Genomic DNA, 20,882 nt, shown 5'->3' with positions numbered 1-20,882 from the left:
GTCTACATAAGTAAAATTAACCACAGGACCTCACACACACACAGATTGCTCTTCCAGAACTTCTTTTCAATGATCATGATTTCATATATGAAATTCTCTTCTCTCTTCCAGCAGTATTTTTATGCTACTTTAAATCTTCCAGATTTCCTAGTGAATGAGCAAGAGTGCTACCCACCTGGGGAGAACCCTTTTGATCCTAAGAGATGATCATAGATCAGGCAAAGAGGATATATAAGATGAACAACACTAAATACTTCATACACATTATCTAATGTTCTTCCACTCACTAATGGCTGAGGGAATATACACTTCTCTAATGACTGTAGACTCTGTCAATCTAATCAATTTACTTATCCTCTTTGTACTTGGGCATTATAACACATAAGAAGATGAAAGGAAACTTAGAAAGAGCTCAAGTTTTTTTACAGCTCATTACTTAGAAACACACAGACCTTCCATCTCAGCACCCAATGACAACAGATGTGATATCGCCTCCCCAATAAGCACTAAATCAATAAAGGCTCACTGGAGCTCTCTATTCTACCTTAAAAATCATGACTGAGATCCATATCTAAGATGCATGACTAAGATGCAATCCCCAGAAATAAAATATTCAAAAATAACCAAAGATGTACGAACAAGATGCAGAAATTCCTTGGCAGCAAGGACTGCTGTGAGCTCTGCTGGTATTTATGGTTCCAAACCCACAAAAACCTGAGCATATTCCAACATCCGTGCTTCAGTAGGACTCCTCCAGGCTCGGAGGAGTGCCATTATGCAATCAATTTCATAGCTGGAATCTTAATACATATAATTTAAACAAAATAAAATTAAATTGATGGGTCACCGGGTCATTTGGAAAGAATGCTTTTCTGACAATCAGTCCAGTTTGATCTTTTTTTGCTGCTATAATCTTCACCCTATAAAGCAATGGAGTCAAACAAAGTCATCATCCGTGTTTGTATTTTATTATGTATGGTTGCAAGTTAACAGTGAATTCTCTTTATGGGTTATCATAATAAAATATTACAGAGGTGTCTGGTTGTATTGCTCTTGTTAAGTGTCTAATCATTTTCATTCCATTTCCCTGATTTCATGGGTTTATAAGCTAAACATAAAAATGTCCTCCAGGTTAGAAGTTAGGAAACCAAACCTAAGCCTAAGAGTAATATTTTATTTTGAACAAAATTGGTAAAATATAGTTTCCTCCTTTATATTTCCGGCCATAGTGTATATGTATATACAAATTACGTAGATGAGATTATTACTTTTTTTCCCCAAGACCCTTGTTGTCATATTTTTGGAAAGCTCTTTGTTTTTGAGAACAAACTGGAAGGGAGATTAGTTTAAACAACGGTAACTTGTTTCAGAAGAAAAACAAACTAAGGCAGACAGAGGAGATCTCAAGGATGTTTTAACAAAACTCTATCCAACATATTCAGTTATCTGAATTCACGTCCGTCAGACTCCATATAAAAGTTTGGAGATTAAAGATTTTTATATCCAAGCCTTTTACACCCTGCTCAAAGATGAAAAAGACTATTTCAAAGAAAAGTTTGAAAATACACAGCACACTGACAAGTGCTCTGTACATTAGTATGCAGCACCTACTTAATATTCATGTCATTGTTTTCTAAATAACACAAGATACTTTGTTTTCCACACTGTTTCAATCTCACTTATTCTATGATATTTTATCAACAATTTATTTGAAGCTTCCTTTCCTCATCTTTCAAAGAAATACTACATCAGAGGACATTTTAAGGAAATAATTTTTAGAAAAATTATTTTGTGGTTATGTATGAGAGATGTTTGGCACAATGTAATTATGATTAGAACTTTGGAGAAAAAGACAATAAATATATAACATATGTATTACTATACATCTAACAAGCAAAGATCAGATAATAGACAATTCATTCATTTCAGTATGATGCTAATATATATTTATCCTGTTGTAGAACATTTGTTCCTAAAAGTAGTGACAAAGTTTAATGTTACTTCCCATAACATTTTTATTCCTAATCACGTGTAATCTAAGGAGATGAGAGTAAACCTTCCTGTTTCTCTAATTGCTGGGCTAAAATCAGCACAGATTGGGCCTAGATTCAATGTATTTACAACAACTATTCATTCCTAGATCCTTCAGACCCAAAAATACTTCCTGAGAGCAAGTTCAGTACTTGTCTGCCCCAGAAGAGATCAGTGTAATGGCATACATTCTTGGCAATGTAGCCAAACCACTAATACAAGTTTAATAAATATATAAAATAAGAAACATTCAAGATAGTAGCTTTACAGTTTTGGTCATTCATGAAAAATAGATGGATCTGGGTTCAGGTTCCAAATAATGGCATCTATTTTATTTTTTTGTACGTGCAGTGGAAATTAAAAATTAGGTTAGAACAGGGGACAAACATAGAAATGCTGTTTGAGTATTGAGTGCTTTTTAGGCTTTCCTGAATCAATTACATCTTTAAAAGAAGTAAAGAAAACTAACAGCTAGTATAAGACTACATGTATTTTCAGAAGGCTAAGTGTTCAGAATGTAAAAAACAAGCTATAACAGCAGACTTGAACACTACTACCCATAAAATAATAACTAAAAGCAGCAGTGAAATCAGCACCAGCAGGAACTAAGAGAACAGCTTAAAATACACATTTTTATAACCTTTTGTAATATAACTATTTTAATTATTTAATAAGATTCAAAGTGGGAGGTTAATAAAATTTATCAGTAGGTGTTCTTATCAATGAGCAGGACTGCGAAGCCTGTGTGATGGTCTATCAATAAACCAAGAGGGCTGAAATTTTTCATTAAGTTTAAAGAAGAAATACATGTATTTCAATCCAAGACACTTATACAGTAGGCTGATTTCAAGGGTGACACAGTTGGGGCTGAAAACATTACAAGTGAGAATTAATTTTCAGCAGAATCCTGTGGTGCAAAGAGAACCCAAAGTAGAAATTAATCAGTTTTCATAGCAGATAAGAGATGTCTGCCCAGTCTTCACTGGAGAAGTAAGCTAGATGACTAAGTATAAAACTGCAATATATTGTCCAAATTTAATTTGAACTGAAAAGCTATTGCATCTGAACAGCCTTTGTAAACCTGAATTATGAATTTTCAGGTCATCTTGGAAAGTTTGAATATAGAAAATTAAAGTATTACAGAGGTCAGTGACAAAAATTCAGTCCACCCTGCTCTTGGTTTAAGGTTCTTCTTACCTCCAAGGGATTGAAGAGCAAGATGATAACTGCCAACTGCATGAAGAGGTTATTGCTCTTCACACTATTCAGTCAGCTGCTCACTCAAGAATTGCCTGAGCGGTCTCAGTCATTATGAGCCAAGAGTAACAAGCCTTAATATTTTATCTAAGCCAGACTAGCTTAAAAACTGTAGGGAATGGTAACATGGGTAGCTGAGAAGTTTCACTGAATGGGACAATAAGAGTTTTGGAGGAAGTGAGGATGTAGTCATTTCAGTCAACCTTGACATGAGGGGAAAACAACATGCAAAATGCCCATATCAGAAATATCTTTAAGCTGATGGTGTAGATAATTAAATTCTGCCTCATTTAAAATAAAATCAAAACAGTTTTAAGGAGACAGATGTGTGCTGGCACTTCAATATTTTCTCAGATAGTTCCAACTGAAAAACTGAACTTAAAGTTTTGGGGGAAAGAAACAAGTCTGATAATCTAACTTTATTAATTTATTTAAATGACGTTAGATTTCCATTCGTCTTTATCCGTCACCTCTACTGTTAGCTTAGATCTAAAACATCTGTAGGTGACTTGAAAAAAGTATTCTTAACACTAACATAGGCTTAACTGCATAACTTTCACAAAAAGGTAATTCATTTTGTAATCCATTTTACTTTCACTTATTTGTACATGTTTACATGGAGCAACACGTTCACTACTCATGAAGTTTCTTGCTGTTTTGATGTACGTATCAAGCTTGTAAATAAATACGTTTTAATTCAAATCATATATTGGTGACCAAAAATGTGATAGCATAAATTTAAGATGCTCATTACATTACATGTGTTGCTCTATGCAAGAATGAATGTATCTTATTTTTCCGTTTGTATCTGGCTGCTTCACTATTTGCTCTAATGCTGGACTACTTTCTCATGGTCAGCAAACAATTGGATGGACCATTTTATAAGCATGACTGCCAACTTACATAAGAAATCATTCAAGACTCTGATTTTATTGTTATTTTCAAGCTGGAAATAAAAAAAAAGTAGAATTAAAGTAGAACAGAGTAAAAAGTAGAATTAAAAAAGTAGAATTAAAGTATACAGAGTCACAGTAGACAAAAACATAGTAAGAATCATATATTTTCTGCCTTTAGACCTTTTATATTGCATTAGTAACTCACCATTATTAAAACATGATTTGAAGGATGTTAAATGCTTGTGGGAAACTAAGAAAAACACTAAGCATTCTCAGGACTCAAAGACACTGCTAAACAGTGTACTGATAGTTCTCATTTATGCATTGAAATTTCAACATATGAGAAATTAATGAAAAACCTTCAAGAAACAAAGCTGAAGTTAGTACGATGAGAAGGAAAAAACATTCTTTGTTCTCTCATGCTTCTCGTTGATTTCTTTAGGACTGTTATTGCTTGAGCCTGTAACTAAGAGTTAACGTAGATGCCATGAGAGAGCTATATCAAAATACTGCATTAGGATGACATTTCAGATTGCTATATAGCTCTTCTAAAATGATTAAGGCTAATTCTAAGAAATCAGAGTAATAGCTGCTATTAAAAACCAAACCGAACTTCTGGGCTTCCTGGAAAGTTTGACATGACAGATATCTGCAAGATATTAATAAATCAGAACCAAAATTAAGAGATCTTGGATCTGTTCCTGGCTGTGATATAAATTATTTGTATTATCTTGGGAGAGGGTCTAAACTTGTGTGTATTTGAGGTGGACTTGTGTTGACTTCTATGAAAACCTGTAGCGTGGACAAGGTAAACAAATGACCACCTCCCCTACTAAGGTAGATGGCCTCTAGTTCTCATCTGTAAAAGTGAGAAAAAGGACTTCCACATAAACAACTAAAGCTTCAAACAACATATGTTTGTGCATACATTCAGGTTCATGACTGAAGTGAAGTGAATACTGCAGTAGAGCTCACTGTACCAGTCTGGGAAGGCAGCCAGATCTGGTGTAAATCTGCACGGTTCAGTGCTGAAGCATAGTGCGTGACTGTGTTCACCTCTTCCACAGTTAAAAAGTGTTGATTGGCCTTCACAGATATCTCCAAGAACAAGGCAGGTCAGTTTCTAGAATAACACACGTACGCCTGCATTTTGTCCCCTGCCGAAATAATTACTGCTTGCAAATTACATTCATTTTTCTTTTTCTTAGTCAGGAATATTTATATAGAAAGTAAAGCCCCAGATATTAAAGAAATTCCTTTCCTAATAAAATGTAACAAAATTTTGGAAAAAGATATTGAAAAAGAAATAAACCTTACATCACCAGCTGAAATGGTTTTGCTTTCCCTTAAGTGTTGTCCTAAAGTTAACAGCACTTTAACAGATGCATTGGATTAGATCCTTCCAAACAGGATCTCATCCTATCTCCTGATAATCTTATTACTTGAGTGTGCATTTCCGTGAGCTTTTGAGCCTAGTAATGGTTTATAACAACAGAGAAGTAACTTTACAGGTCAATGTTGTTAGAACAACAGTTCCACGTTTCAACTATGAATGTGACCTAATTACGTGAAAAATACTTGTTTTACATTCAAAGACAGAATAACTAGTAATTACAGCACCATTACTGTTCTTTAATGGCTGTGTCATTAACTGGTTACAGTACAGCATCAGCCAAATTTTGTTCCAATTTTGAGACAGGATATTTCTCCATTACTCATGTAATAGAAACTGCTAATGAATTTTTGAGTTATTAAAAAACACTAGCAAACATGATTATACCATTTACCTACCCTTATGCTATTGTCTACAAAGAGCATTGGTTCAGCATACCCTTGAAAATATTTTATTAATCTTCCAGCAAAAAAGATACATATCACTCATTCCCTGATAAATAATCAAATATATACCAAAAGTACGCATGTTTAACACACCACTCATCTTTCTTAAGCAGTCCTTCATGATCTCTTTGAACCTGGTGGAACAAATTAAATCCCTAGACCCTTACTCATTCTTACTCTGTTATCACTGGTGGGTAGAGAGAATAGGGTATTTCTGATAGTGCAAAGGTTGTCAATATAGAACACAAAAGTAACAGAGATCCAAGCTGAAAAAATTAGATAGCTCAATTTCTAAAACAATTCAAATCACAGTAAATGATTTCCTAGTTGGAAATGCCTGTTGCCTGCAATGGCAACTGAAATCCTTAGAGCTGTATCATCTTATGGATATGCTTTAATACACAGGAAATCATTGGCCTGATGAAAAAATTCTTCTATGAAATTATACGGTCTCTGCATTGCAGGAAGTTGTCAACATTATCAAATTGTTTGGTCTGACATGAATAATAAATCTATGATTCCACAAAAACAACTCAGCTAAGTTGCTTATATTTTTCTAAATTTTATAGGGAACAGATTTTCTTTTACTATTTGCTGTGGTGAAAAACACTCCATTCAAAAGTTCTGTTAATCCAAAACCAAGAGTTTTCATTACCATGTTGAAAGTTGTATTGTAAGCGAGGAAAACATCCAACAGACAGATTGCACAAACTATTTCCTGAGAAGGCAGGGAACATAATTCCTGCTGTTGCCATCATTTTGTGATAAGAGCTCTATATATGCAGTATGATGTGTCAGGGTGAAGCTACCCACAGAAATTTGTCCTAATGTGGTTTCCAGTTTTTCTCATGACAAAGGAGTCCATAGGAATCCAACAAAGCAACCAATTCAATGCAAAATGTGTACTAAGTCTTGGGAGCTGTAATAAACAGGATAATCTTATTTTAGTCAATAATTCATGTAGTAAATATTTTTTATAAAATAGGTGAAGGAAAGAAATTGATTGCAAACATGAAAATTAAATCTATCAAATTTATTGCAGGAAGTTGAGGAGGGAAAGGAGGAAGGATAAAAGATAGGAGGGAACTGATTGCATGGTGTTGACTACTTTCTTTTCTTAAAGAATTATTTTTCCTGAATTTAACTGTAAGAATTCATAAAATACTTGTGGTAAATATTATTCTGCACCTAAATGTTCCACTGGTTGGGAACAACACTGAGAAGAAATTAGTCAGTGGGAATGATTTATTTTGCATATCTACTTGTAATCTTAAAAAAAAAAATAAATAAATCCTTCAAGGGCCTGATTTTGTGTAGATACGACTCTGAAAATACAGGGCTTATAATTACTCCAATAAGAAGGTTTTCTGAGATTAAAGGAGAATAAGCAGGTTTTGAGTTTTTCCTGAAAACAGAAAACAGGTCTAAAAAACATATCACCAAGGAATCCAAAGTTTCCAATGAACCAAGAATCTACATTTATAGGTATGTCAGGTATTTATTTACAATAAATATCAGAGGTAAGGCAATAGGTAGGTGGTCAAAGACAAGTAGGTGCAGGCAGGAGGATTCAAAAGAGCATCTTTACCTCTGTTGTCTCCTGTACAATTTAATTCAAGCACAACCCAAACTGAAATTATTTTATTATTATTTCTACATCCTTAATTTTCTTCCTGTAAACCTATTGCCAACTTCTGACTCTCTTCCAAATTCCAGCTCCAAATTATTTCAGAATGTGACAATCTCATTTGGAAAACGATGTTTCATCTCAACACCTCCACATGTCCACATAAGTTTAGTGAATCCAGCTTCAAACTCATTTTTCAAAGTGGACACAATGCAACGTATGATTCATATGGAAAGTGCCTGAAAGGTTTCAGGGCACTAACTTCTCTAAATTTGGCAAAAAGAAGAAACATTGCCTGAAGACAGTTGAAAGACTCTCAAAGGTGCATGGAATTATATCCCCTTATCCCTCCTATTAATAATGACTAACATCCAGTACTATTACTAAGTTATTTGGAAAAGTTTCTGGACCATGTTCACCTCTTCTCTCTCTCTCACTTCTCTTTAAAGTCTGATGGATTTGGGATTTTGTTTAGAAAAACAGCAAATGCTGTATATAGGTTTAGTTTTATCAGACACTTGGCATACTAATTTCAATACGTGCATTACACATCTAAAGAAACAGAACTAAATCTGACTTTACAAGTGGATAGCACACTTTTGTCTGTACTACATTCTGCATAAAGAGGTCTCTCTGTATTTGCTTGCTCAGTTCTGTAGAGAACATATTGCCATTAACTAATATCCCCAAAGAACCCCTGGGGCTGAAATAGCCTACTTCGGTTTTTTTAGACATAACAGATTGGTTGTGGTACATAAACATCACTTACTTCATTTTAGTAAGTCTGCGCCTGTTAGGAGTTAATCTTGGTGAATAGCTTTTACTTATGTTAAACATATAGACTCAGTTTTAGAGAAGCTGGACCTCCTCTCTAAACTCTGAAGGGTAATTTGAAGTGTTCCTAACATAATAAATGATATTGTCCTTCTATTCATAATCTAAGGGGAATATATATACATAAATTGCTTAACACCAGAAATGGTAAGTTATTGGATAAAGTATTTTGCTACTCTTTAAGGCAATGGATCTCCTGTACCTTAAAACCTCCATCAAAATAGAAGGCACATTTTGAGTAGAAACATAGTTGGACAAAAAAACTCAGGAAAACAGGGGAGGGGGAGGACTTAAAAAAACACAATAACAATACTGTGGGAATTTTTGGTGTTTGATGTTCTTTCCATAACTCATTATATGTTAATTTACATTAATAACCTGTAAACAAATGTTTAAGGACAGGTTAGACTTAAGTTTACACAATTCAGATTCACAATTCAGAAATTAACCAGATTCTTTATCAGCATATTGTATCTGCTAATCCTACTCCTTAATCAAAAAACAATCCCAAAGGCAGTCACTAACATACCTGCATATCACGTCATCAATTTGCAGGTTGGGAAATAAAACTGTAAAACTTGCCTGAGAGTTAAAAATAGTGCGATGAGAGAAAGTAAGTGTTTAAATCAGAAGAGATCTTGTAACATTCAGGAGTATGATAATAAGAAAAAAATAAATCACATGGAACTCTGCCAATAACTGATTTACAGTAGTCACACAAGAAGATGCTATACAGAAGATGCTATACGATTTGATTTTTCTTGTATTGCTCATTTTTAAAAATCAATTGAAAGCTTTGAAAGAGGATGCTATTTCAAGTTTTGAAATATATATTAATATTCAGCTTGAAAACTACCTAAAACATCTTTTTCTCTACTTCCCTCCTCCATCTTTTTCTTCCCTTCCCCTCCCCTACAGAAGTCATGATTAAAATCTTTGTGAAACCTTAATTCCCCAAGCAAACTGCTCCATTTCCAACAAAAGGTTGCACCAAGTTCTACTACTGCCCTATTTTTTGTTACTTATAAAAGAACAACAAATATTAAGATCTGTGTTCATCACAGTTTCAAGTTAGATTCAAGAACTGTGAGATGGCCTTTTTGGATGTTCTGCATTATTTATTCTGAAGCCAAAAACAAATCACTCATCTAGCTAAGAGCAGATAATAGAAAACGATAACGTGTTACTAGATACCCATCAGTCTTTAGCATCTCTGACATTGATGGTTGTTGGCCCATTTTCAATATTTTAATCTGAATGTGAACATACTAGAGAAGGAGAGAAACCAAAGTGGACTCCTTGATTATTATATTGTCATTGAGAAGATCTGATTAACCGCTAGTTACCTTTAGGTGAGAGACTGCTCTGTCACTGTCCTGTGAAGCCAGCTGTAGGTTTCCAATGGTATGGCCACCTGGTGTTTTCACATCACTTTCTATATATATATATATATATATATATTATTTTTTTTCTTCTTTTTAAAGAACTGGGATAATAAAGCCACAGAAACCACCATTGACCAAAAAGACCATCCAGTTCCAACCCCCTGCCATGGGCAGGGACACCTCCCACAAGACCAGGCTGCTCAAAACCCCATCCAGCCTGGCCTTGAACACTGCCAGATCCACAGTTTCTCTGGGCAACCTGTTCCAGTGCTTCACCACTGTCTGAGTGAAGAATTTCTTCTGAATATCTAACCTAAATCTCCTCTCTTTTATTTGAGAGCTTCCTCCCTTGTCTTATCACTACTTGCCCATGTAAAAAGACTTTCTCCATTTACTTAAAAAAAACAACAACAAAAAAAAAAGCCCCCTTTAAGTATGGCCACAATGAGATTTCCATGGAGCCTTCTCTTCTCCAGGTTGAACAACCCCAGATGTCCCATCCTTTCTTCACAGGAGAGGTGATCCAGCATTTTGATCATCTTTGTGGTCCTCCTCTAGACCTGCTCTAAAAGGTCTATCCTTCTTGTGCTGGGGGCTCCAGACCTGGACACAGTACTCCCAGTGGGGTCTCAAAAGAGCAGAGCTGAGGGGCAAAATCACCTCTGTCCACCTGCTGGCCATGTCTCTGAGGCAGCCCGGGATGTAGTTGGCCTTCCAGGCTACAAGCACACGCCACTGGCTCATGTTGAGCTTTTGGTCCACCAGAAACCCAACATCCTTCTCTGCAGCACTGCTCTCAGTGTGTTCCTCTCCCAGTCTGTACTCATGTCTGGTATTGCCCCTACCCAGGTGCAGCACCTTCTGCTTGGACTTGCTGAACCTGATTAAATTCACATGGGCCAATTCTAAATCTTGTAAAAGTGACAGACTCTTCCAAGGATTAATTCAGACTAGCTTCCTTGAATGGATGTTAGCTATTAGGAATATCTATCAGAATATTCTTGATGTCTAGGAACCTAATAGGTTACAGAGCTCAATTTTTTTTTTTTTTACTTTTCTTTTTGGTGACAACTACTCTTAAAAGTAAAATGTGACACTATATTCCCACACATAGATATGTGTTTGAGATTCAGCACGAGGTCATGTTCATTCTCAGTTTCAAAACCTGAAATGATGTTTCCAATAACTTCATCAAAAAGTACCTATATGAAGACCAGTATTTTAAGATTAATCCAGTTCATACAGGAATTGAGGATTAGAGTTATCACTCACCTCAAAATATTTCAGCAGCGTGCTCAGGTGGCCAAGAAGGCCAACAGCATCCTGGCCAATAGTTTGGCCAGCAGAACTAGGGAAGTGATTGTCCCCCCTGTGCTCGGCTCTGGTGAGGATGCACCTCAAATACTGTGTTTGGTTTTGGGCCCATCACTAGAAGAAGCACATCAAACTGCTGGAGCATGTCCAAAGAAGGATAACAAAGCTGGTAAAGGGTCTAGAGAACAAGTTCCCTCAGTGGCTGAGGGAAGTGGCATTATTTAGCCTACAGAAAAGAAGGCTCAGGGCAGACCTTACTGCTCTGTACAGTTACCTTAAATGAGGCTATAGCAAGGTGTGAATTGGTCTCTTCTCCCAAGCACCAAGTGATAAAACGAGGGAAAATGACCTCCAGTTGCACCAGGGGAGGTTTAGAGTGAATATTAGGAGAAATTTCTTTACTAAAAGGGCTGTGTGGCATTGGAATAGGCTGCCCAGGGAAGTGGTTGAGTCACCATCCGTAGAGGTCTTCAAGAAACGTGTAGATTTGGAACATAGTAGCATGGTTTAGTGGTAGACTGCAGTACTAAGTTAAAGGTTGGACCAGATGATCTTAGAGGTCTTTTCTGAGCTGTGTGATTCTATTCTAGTTATGTAAACTTAGGCAGCTGATAGCTTATTATCACTCATGAACATACTTTCTAAACACATGATACCACAGATCAGAAACCTAACATTCTGATGTTAAAACACATGGACATGAACTTAATAGATTTTTCCCATTTCTTTATTACATACATTTATTTGTCTATGCAGGCATCCTCATATGAGTTTTGACCTCAGATTGAACTATTAAAACAACATCAGCCACACTTTAGTGCCTATACAAAGTATTTAAGAGCTACTTTTATACTATACAGCCAGTCTTCTCAAATACTTGCTAGCTTTCATATAGACTACCTATAAAATTAAGCCTCAACATTTCATTACTCATTTGCAGTGCTCCTTAAGTCTGACACATCTGAAATAATAAAGCTATGCTATCCTGGTTTCAGTTAGAACAGAATTAATTTTCTTCCTAGTAGCCGGTGGAATGCTGTGTTTTGGCTTAGGATGAGAAGAGTGCTGATAACACTCCGATGCTTTAATTGTTGCAGAGCAGTGCTTATACCAAGCCAAGGACATCTCAGCCTTTTGCTCTGTCCTGCCAATAGGCAGGCTGGGGGTGCAGTAAGAGCTGTGAGGGGACAGACCCAGGACAGGTGACCCAAACTAGCCAAACGGGTATTCCACACCATCTGACGTCATGCTAAACAATATATAGGAGTGGCTAGCTGGGGGAGGGGGCCGGACTGCTTGGGGTTAGGCTGGGCATCGGTCAGCGGGTGGTGAGCAATTGCATTGTGCATCACTTGTTTGTACATACTATTATTAGTAGTACTATTATCACCACTGTATTATTATTATATTATTATTATTATTGTTATTATTATTTTCCTGTCTTATTAAACTGTCTTTATCTCAACTCACAGGCTTCACTTTCCATTTCTCTCCCCCCATCCCAGAGAGGGAGGGGGGAGGGTGAGCGAACGGCTGCGTGGTGTTTAGCTGCTGGCCGGGTTAAACCACGACACATGCATACAATGAAAATATTTCAGTTTAACAACTTACATTTTCAATTTAGAAAGACCTTCATCTTTCTAGTATATCACAAATGACCTTTCATGTAAGGAAAGCAAAAGCACTTGAAGACATCATACCTGCTTTCTAACTGTGAAAGTTTATTTCATCTCTTTCTGACCTACCCCCTCCCCCCCAAAAAAAAAAAGAATAAAAATTTAATACCAACATTAAGCAATATGTATTGGTACATTATGACAATATGCACTCTATTTGACTTAAGGATCATCAATAATTGAGTTTCTGAGTATTGGGACCTTCAGTATGGCTCTCTGATTTTTAAATATCCCTGTTGCAAAATAGCATGAGGAAGCCCTTTCTTTTTTTTTTTTTTTTTTTTTTTAAACTCTACCTCTTTTGTGATAGGAATCATCAAGCAACATGGCTCTTGATGTAACCTTTAAAAATTTCACTACATTCTCTCAATAGAAGTATTTGAGATACGTAGTTATCAATCTACTGAATATATTTGTCCAAAGTCAGAACATACAAAGCAAAATTTTTAGTGAACTGCATAGGACCCTTAAGGCATAAATAATACTCTAATTTGCTATGGCATAGACATTGCAATCTCTGCATTAGCCACCTAACAATATTACAGTATCCCTTTGGGGCACTGTGTTCTACATTTCTAAAAGTGGGATTTCACTTTTCTCATGCTTACATAAAATTATGTATTCAGGAACCGTAATAAATAGATACGTTTGGAAGTGCAGCTGCCCCACTGCCAGCACATAGCAAGGAGGACAGAAAAAGAACTGTTTTATCAGGTAGGAATAGGAAGGACCAGTCTTGACAATGTCAAAGGAACTACTGTAAAGGTGCTGTGAAAAAGGCCAACTCTGCAGTACCCTTCCATGGCCAGGTGATGCGTGGAAGTGGTCAGGAGGAAGGCTATCCTTTTCTCTAAGGCCTCTCAGGTGAGGTTGTACCAGAGAGGGGAGCCAGAGACATCTTACTCTCCCCCCCTACTCCCTTCTTCCAAAACATTATCTGCCACTGCTGCTCCTGCTTTGCAGTGGAGAAAGTTAATTTAGGGTAGAAAGGACATACAGAAAAAGAAGAGGAAGGAGAATGTGCTACCGTTTTCAAAAACTCTGGAGGAGAGAAGGACTCATACAGAGGTAAAAAACCTAGCTGCTCAAACACCTGCCAGTACAGAGCTGCTACCATTATCTCTTTGTGCCTTCTATAGCAAAATAGGCATAGAATACAGCCCCAGTGGTGCCTGCAGTGGCTGGCAACCCATTTCCTCAAGCCTGCTCTTTTAAAATTCATTCCTGGATTGGGTTTCATTCCCTAATATCTCAATCAACAATTACTTGGGTTTATCTGTGTTGAGCTCTGTAGACTACATCAAATAATCATTGCGGCTAATGCATGATCAAATAATTGTGAGCCTTCAGCACAACAGATACAATGGTTTCTGCAAGAGAGATCAATAACTTCCATCAATATTATTTCTACAAAATGTTAATGATATGAATGACATTAAGCCAAATTGATCCAAACAAAAATAAACACTTGGTATTAATATGGACTATATTCGTCCCATGGTGTTGCTATAGTAAAGGGAAAAGATCAATTCAAGTATTGCCAAATAATAAGCTACTAACAATCAAAAAAACAGAGATGGATAAATGTAAGATCTTTATCAACTGTTTTGCTTTGGTAAAATACTATGCATGAAGATCAGATTTAAAAATGTAAGAAAAAGGTTGGTGACATTCATTGAACACATGTAGGAAAATTCATTAAAAAAGGCAAAAAAACCCACAACCAACCAAATAACACCACCACCACACAGTCAAAGGTTGTTAAGTTTTGCCTTTTCTGCTTTAGAAGTTGTGTATCATTTCTCCCAGTTTGGTTTCAGCATAAGCATGGCTTGTGGCAACAGTTACGGGTTCTTGAAAGATTTTAATTGTCACAATTTATTTTTCTAAACTCAACCTCTAAGACATTGTAGTAAGTTTTCAATAGTAAGAATGTATTTTAGGCACATTCACCTCACAATGCTTCCTAGTTAGCTGATTTTGGTCATTACCAAGACTTTCAGAAAGCCTATACATTGTTGAAAATCAACATGACATGCAGATTAGCATCCTGTACACTCCAAAAAAAGTGACTGGGGCATTCACAGAGGTCCAGAATAAGGTGGTCTTGGGAATGATGGGTCAAAAGTAGGAGTCAAAAGAACTTGGGGTTGGTTTTGCCAAAAAACACACCTTGATTTGCAAAGAATTGTCTCAATTACTTTATAAAATGATGAAGATAGTCTGTCAGTTTATCTGCTTAATGTTCAAATTAACTTCATTCACCCTTTTGAGATACAAACGCCTATAAGCATTATCATCAGAAGACATTATAAAATCATTTTTACTGTCATAACACAAGATCTCAATAATGAAAAATAAATATCTCATTTTATTATGCTAAAGTAAACACTGCAACAAAGTAAATGACAACTAGTATGCAACAGTACATAATTTATCCACAGTTATTTACACTGGAGTCATTATTACGTTACCCAAGTAACTGAACAAACACTTCCTATACATGACATTTACTGTAATCAAGTCACAATTCTATGTTAAAAAGTATCAAATTTTGGTGGGGGAAGAGGGGTGGAAGATGGCAAATTATATTTTGAATACCTAAAAATTCCAGGAAAATGCTGTCTTCATGTACAATGTTTTCATAGGCTTCTGCCTAGGACTGTGTTGTTACATGTTCAATAGTTTAACTGCCAAAGAAGGGTTGCAAGAAGTATTACAACATTATATTAGCATAACCAATCTTAACTTCAAAGAGAAATACTTAGAGAGAGAGGAAAAAAAAGGAAGGAAGGAAAGCATAACATAGGGAAAGAACAGAAAGAAGACATGTTATTATGGTCTGAATAATGTCACATTCCATTATTGATTAAAATGATTTTACCATGACATTTCATTCATCAGATTCCATTTCTCATTACACACAAACCCTGAATATTTATCAAGCTTACATGAGGTTTTTCTTCTCATCAAGCAATGCATTTTCACTCTCCATTTTAAAGCTATGTTACATTATGTTGAAGGGTCTACACTGTCTTTGAACTCTATCCTTCTCACACTTGACCTTACAGACATCCCTTTTATCTCATTATAATGGATGCTATTAAGTATTTATATCTAACAAGGTAATTTCAATGGTTCATCCTTTTTAAACAATCCTGCGATCATTTTCTGTTAGCAGGAAATAAAGACATTTTATTAAATCAAGATCTATCTGCAACTACTCAGTATTAATATTCTTTCTAGTCAGGACATTTAAAACCTTCACTATGGACAATTGCAATACTTTTTTGGTAGCTGGGACTGAATTCTCCAATCCTTGGACACCTAGTATTCACATTAATTTCAAATAATAATTTTAGATTTTTATGGAATGTAGGCTTCGTTAAAGAAACAAGTTAAACCTGGAATGCATAACGCTGTTATTACAGATGCCTAGGGGAAGCCAAAGGAAACTGCAGATACATATGAAGACTGTCCTAGACAAAAGAAGTCTTTCTAAGAACCCTTTGAGAAGCTTTTCAATAATTGAGATATACTGAATATTACGGATTATTATTTTGTGAAAATAATTAAAAAAAAAAAAAAAAAGGTTAACACAGCAAAAAGAGATAGCATGTAAAACATGATTCAGCACAGTATACAAATAAACTTTCCCCAAAACCTCACAGTAAAAATAAGTTTTGATCAATATAGGTAAAATCATAAAATCTCATCTCTGATATATTGCACATCATGAAAAGGCATCTATTGATTTCTTCAGCCTTTTGACCAAATTTCATAGGATTAGCAACAATATAATTTCATGACCTACTCTTAGTATTAAACACAACATTGATTTATTTCCACATCACATTTTATACACATCACCAGGCTTCACTATCACTATAAGCCAGTTGTGTTGACTGATTTGCAGAATTTCAAAGAACCTTCACTTTTGCTTTTTCTGTGTAGACTGACATGTTTATGATCCTCTCAGCGTTATTACTAAATACAATCCACAGCTCAGAAACATTCCATTCCTAAAGATTTCAAACACTATATACAAGAAAAATCTCTTAAACAACACTTTCCCCTCTAAATCCGTGCAAACATTCTGTATCAACAATTAACCAATTCAACTTTCAGAAACCCTTTTTTCTTTTTTAAAATTTTCATTTTCTGTTTCAGAATTTAAAAATGCCAAACAATAAAGGACTGTTTCCCCCCTAATATACAACCAGGTTTGGCAAAGAATAAAACCAAGTTCCAGTATGCTTTAAAAATTGCATTAAAAAAATTAAGAACATAGGTATTTCACTGTGTCTGCACTTGAGAAATAAATTAACATTTGACCAATATCACAAACTCTTATCAGAACAATTAATTCTAGAGCTTAGCCTCGGAAACATAAGGCATTTATATGTCTTATGCATTTCCTATGTAGTCTGAACCTTTAACTTCTAAGTTTCAGTGCAGCTGGCAGGCTTCTAAAATTTCCTCACAAAAATCAAAGTTGGAGCATGATGAAGTATAATGCAACATACAGACAGCACATGGCATGTAAGCACATGTAAAAGATATTACACAATAATTTGATACTAACAGCTACATTACTTCCATGTCCAAGAAATGAAACAATCAGTTGTAGAAAACTAGCCACAGCACAGCAGTGGTCGATAAAAGCAATCATGCCAGCTAAATTGTAGCTGAAGTCAGTGGCACTATTATTTTTATTTTTAAAGTAATGACATACCAGTGAAAACATTCCACTGAAGATGAAGAGTCAGGGAAGTGTCTAAAAAGCAGATCCATCTGGAAGAGCAGCTGAAATAGTGAACAGAATGAATTTCCCACTTTTAGGTGTCTTGCATAATTTCTTAACCCTTGCCCTTAGATTTCAACAGATCTCTTCAATCTAAGGCTTTCACTATTTAACTAGCAGCCTCAGACACATACATTAAAAAAGGGGGCCTCACTTGTTTGAGCCTCCTTAACAGTAGAGCTAAAAGAAATAAAAATTAACTGTTTTTCCCACATACAGTATTTCTGTTGTTTAATCTTTACCTTTTTCTTTGGCTGCCTTTTGGATTTCATCTGTTGATATTTCACTTTCTGTCTTCAAAATAAAAATTATTTGTGTGTTGGTGCATATTTATGACAGACAGCAATGTGCAAGAACTCAAGCTGTGAGGAAGTCTTTACTCTGAGATCCCTGTAGTCCCTCCAAACTCTTCTCAGCTGTTGCAAACCCACAGGAGACCTATTTGTTTATGGAAGTGTGCCAGGTGTTTCTCTTTCATAAATATTTAATTAATCAATCTTGTGAGGAAAAAAAATGCAGCCTGCACAACACTCATGGTAATGAATATGTGTTGGCTGTCTGGATTTTTTCCCCTCAGAATTTGATTAGTTATGTCATTTGTAAAATAAAGTAGTTCTATTGTATTTCTAACAGGGAAACAGAGCAGAGTGGTTTGGGGGTAGAAGTTTGCATCAAATAAAAGACAGGAAAAAAAGGGACTATTCAAAGTGGTGGCTGTTCTGGTAGTAGAAATGGATACCATGGGCCAGTGGATTTGAAGATAATTTTCTTTAATTTATTATGAAGAAGAATCAGTTCAAAGGGCTGCCTTTGCACAGGATCTGCTTGCCTGGATATTGGGTCATCTCACTGAGTCTTGGCATTATGATCTGCCATCCCTTTCTGAGATCTGAAACTCTTCCCTGCCTTTTACCCCGGAGGACCTACAGATCACTTCTTGCTAGGTATATAAGCAGCAGTAAGCCTAAACTCACTTAGAAAGAAGGAAAAAATAAAAAGGATTAAAAAAAAACCAAGCCTATCTGGGGAAGTATGAGACACATGGATCTTGCAATTAGATCTTTTAAGTATGGATGTATTGTCAAAGATTTTAAATTGCTTTACATTTGATAAAAGTGTAACTCCAAGTATGTGCCTAGGAACGTAACATCTTGATGCAGGGAATAGAAACACAAATGTACCTTCAGAGCATGACTCTGAGGACCTAAGCTTTATGCCTACCTCCACATGATGCAGATCTACTTAAGGGGTAGTGAAGAGCTCTGTCAGTTTTAACATAGTTGGGCTTTGCCCGGGGTTGTGGAGAATTAAATTGCAAAGCTGAGTAAATGTACTCAAGCTTTAACATTCACAGAGGATTTAAAATCATAAATTAATCAAAAAAAAAAAAAAAATCTGGCCAATATTAAACAATATGTTAAAAATAAACTAGCCTAAAAACACACAGTGACTATCACAAAATGAAACGTGAAATGGTCTTTGACTGTGTTTTACATCCACCATCACGCTTGCTTTCCTCCTGGGCAACACAAAATACATTTTTTTTCTTTAGATATGGTTGCCATATGCCAAAAAAAAAAAAAAAAAAAAGAGGAAGTATATAATTTTTGTTTAAGGAAAAGTGTGCAGCAGAGCTATAGCAATATTACATGTATATTTTGCTTCCCTGCAAGGTTATTCTCTACAACACCTCCTGATCTATATCACCTAATAGACATCTAACTCCTTTGACAAATTCAGTCGTTGCATAGTCAAAAGAACAATTGTGCAGACATACTGTAGCTTTAAAGTGATTATTAATCTTCCAGTACATGCCAGTACATGTTGGTATAACATTCAAAGTACAGAGCACAGCTGGTAAAATTCTGCATAGCATTTATGCTGCTAAATAAAAGGGGGAGGGGGTGAGGCAGAGGCCTGAGCCCCTGATCATTCATGTTGGTTAAGTCACTCAGTTGCTCTGTTTGGGTCACTCAGGTCTTTCTGTCCAAATCAAATCTTTTTTTGCAGGGAAAGCATTTTAACAGGGGTCTAGACTGAGACAGTATGAATGGGAACCAGGCACTGGGACCATGGATTTGTTCCTTCTTTAGCAACATACACATAACCATGGCACCCAGCATCAGATTTAAAACACAAAATATCCAGCTGAGATCACAGTGCCAGTGATATTGTTTGAAAAAAAAAACACAAACAAAAACAAAACAACAACAACAAAAAAAAACTCATCATCCTCACGTGGGCCAGGCTTTCACATCTATAAACTGTTAATTGGGAATTACTTACATATATACATATAACAAGTTATCCTGTATTTGGCAAAAGCTATTTCTGTAGCTCAGTTAACAGGAGAGAGAGAAGGTAGAAAAAATCAACTTAAGCATAGAGTGAGTATGAATTTTATTCCTCTTGAGCAAATCATATTAAACTTTGAAGTTCTAACAAAGAGATTTCCCTTATCAGTTTCAGTTTCTCACTAAGATTTCAGTTTTAAAAGTGTAACATTCCAACCCATGATATATTTATGTATCAGCAACTGGGTGAGCATACTATGTATACATCCATTATGCTCACTCTGTATACAGTATGCCAGGTTTCCTTACTGGCCTCTGCTCTTCTGCTCTTAGAATATCACAAATCAACATTTTTCATTTACGTAGAACGATAAATCCTTGTTCATTACAGGTATGATAAGCACCTATTGCATAGCTGTTTACTGTAATCATCTATGAAATCTCAAAGAAATATGTCTTTATATACGAATTATGACCTAGACAGATGTGTTACTGTACTGCTCCGTGGCGTGTGTGGGAGGTCACACGGCAGTGAAGGGATAGAAGAGATCCCAGCTGCCATCAGAGCATGTCTCCCTACTCATGCAGGCCACCTTGGCACCCATTCCCCTTAATACCCTTCATTTCTGTGACTACTGTGACATTTACACAATTAGAGTGTACCCAGCTCCAGCTGGGGGAGGGTGAAGGACAAGTGGAGAGCTTGTGGGTAAGAATTAAGGGGTGGGCTGGTATGGGAGACACAGTGGTGGGGGTCTACTACAAGTCTCCACATCAGGAGGAGGAGGTCAATGAGGCCTTCTACAAGCAGCTGCTAGTAGCCTCATGATCACGAGTGCTGATCCTCATGGCGGACATCTGCTGGGTAAGCAACTCGGCCAGGCACGAGCAGTCCAAACAGTTCCTACAATGCGTTGAAGACAAT

General features: G+C 36.1%; 1 protein-coding gene across 1 annotated transcript in view; it reads right to left on the bottom strand.

Moving 5' to 3' along the window:
- ROBO2 (roundabout guidance receptor 2) overlaps positions 1-17,689 on the bottom strand; it is a 625,847-nt gene extending 608,158 nt beyond the window's left edge. The window contains exon 1 of the mRNA XM_068691004.1: positions 17,595-17,689. The gene's annotated coding sequence lies outside the window, so the exon portion shown is untranslated. The remainder of the gene's footprint in view (positions 1-17,594) is intronic.
- Between the last annotated feature and the right edge of the window lie 3,193 nt (positions 17,690-20,882).

This window comes from Anas acuta, chromosome 1 (genome assembly GCF_963932015.1).
Source record: "Anas acuta chromosome 1, bAnaAcu1.1, whole genome shotgun sequence".
Classification (NCBI taxonomy): Eukaryota; Metazoa; Chordata; class Aves; order Anseriformes; family Anatidae; genus Anas; species Anas acuta.
This window is presented reverse-complemented; position numbering and strand designations above follow the sequence as displayed.